The sequence below is a fragment of the Puntigrus tetrazona genome, chromosome 21 (genome assembly GCF_018831695.1).
Source record: "Puntigrus tetrazona isolate hp1 chromosome 21, ASM1883169v1, whole genome shotgun sequence".
NCBI lineage: Eukaryota > Metazoa > Chordata > Actinopteri > Cypriniformes > Cyprinidae > Puntigrus > Puntigrus tetrazona.
In genome coordinates, this window is record NC_056719.1 from 79,126 (window position 1) to 80,669 (window position 1,544).

Genomic DNA, 1,544 nt, shown 5'->3' on the forward strand with positions numbered 1-1,544 from the left:
TCTAAATAATAAAATGTGACAGATAAATGTAAATACTCTTATATAATTTTATATATAAAATGTAAATAAAGAACTGATCCATTAGAAGATAACCAGGAAAATGCTATTAATCATTCTTTGTTAAAATTAGATAATTCTTTTTGATCATTTAGAAACCATATTAATACATAAATACAAATTGAATTTAAAAAGAAAAATGACAGATTTATCACCTTAAGAGCACTGCCTCTACAGCATGTAAAAACATCAGGCTGAATCCATATAGATGTGCCTTGTAATAATAATGAAGTGCATCACAGCATGCCTGCATAACACATGCTGAACGTTAACATGCTACATCCAAATACTAAAGCAATACTGCAAAATATAATATCTTCTTTTACATATGCAGTCCATATGTGAAGAAGTCACATGTGGCTTTTCCAATTGATTAGAAGAAACCCCATCACCCCAAACAATCAAGTACACAAGACCTGATAAATAACGCCTAGAATAAATGTGTTTCCATATTTCAGCCAAAATATTCTTAACGGACTCAAAACAGAGCACGCTAGCAGGGCAGAAAATAAATAGGGCATCCGTGTCTAATTGGTTCTGTCTGAAGCAGATAATGCCTGAACCAGATCACCAAACGGAAATTCACAAAACTAAAGTAATTTCTCGTAGGAGTTGCTTTGCTCTGAAATGGCAACTTGCCTTGAAGTACAGCCACTTCCAAGTCCACTGCTTTATGGGTTTGGGAGTGGAGTGGTTTGGCCTCAAGTGCAGGTGGGTGTGAGAAGAGGTCTGGAATAACAATAGTGGTAAATGTCCTCCTGGACGAGAGGTTGAGAGCATCATTGAGTGACTGGCTTGTAACCAGGACTGCACTCAAGACAAAGAAACTTTCAAAAAATCTTTCTTGTGAGATTTATTCAGGCTATTTAGAACAAATACTAAGTAAGGTCCCAGCAAAACCTTAGTAGATACAGACTGTGCATTTACAGTCATACAGAGTACTTAGAGTATATAGAGCCTCACTGAATAAAACAACAAACATTACATTCTAAATGTTTTTAAAAGGTCTGAATATGGCTGGCCTTTAAGTTGTTCAGCTACACTGTAAAAACTAACAGCACTGAAGCTGCTGCAACTGCCCTCAAATCAACTTTGGGCTTGCCCATTTAAATAGTACTAAATGTGAAATACTTATGAAATACATGCAAAACAAATGATTCAAGGCCTGGTCAATGAGCCTACAGCTTCTGGCTTAGTCGAGAGGGACTGCTGGAAAGGAATGAAGATACCCGTGAAACATCTACACTTTGGAAACATATTCATGCCAGGCCAAGTCCTAACAGGGGAGGAAAAGATGAATTCTAAAAGAAAAGTATATTCAGGTGATAAAATAACCCATGAATTAAATACAATATTTTCAGTCATTTCATTTGCTGAGTTTATCATATTTTCTTTCGCACTATCTCAAATTAGATTTAAGCATAAATCTGGGCAAGAATTCTAGTGGTTTATTTATAAGAAAGCAAAAAGAAAAAATTTGATAAAAT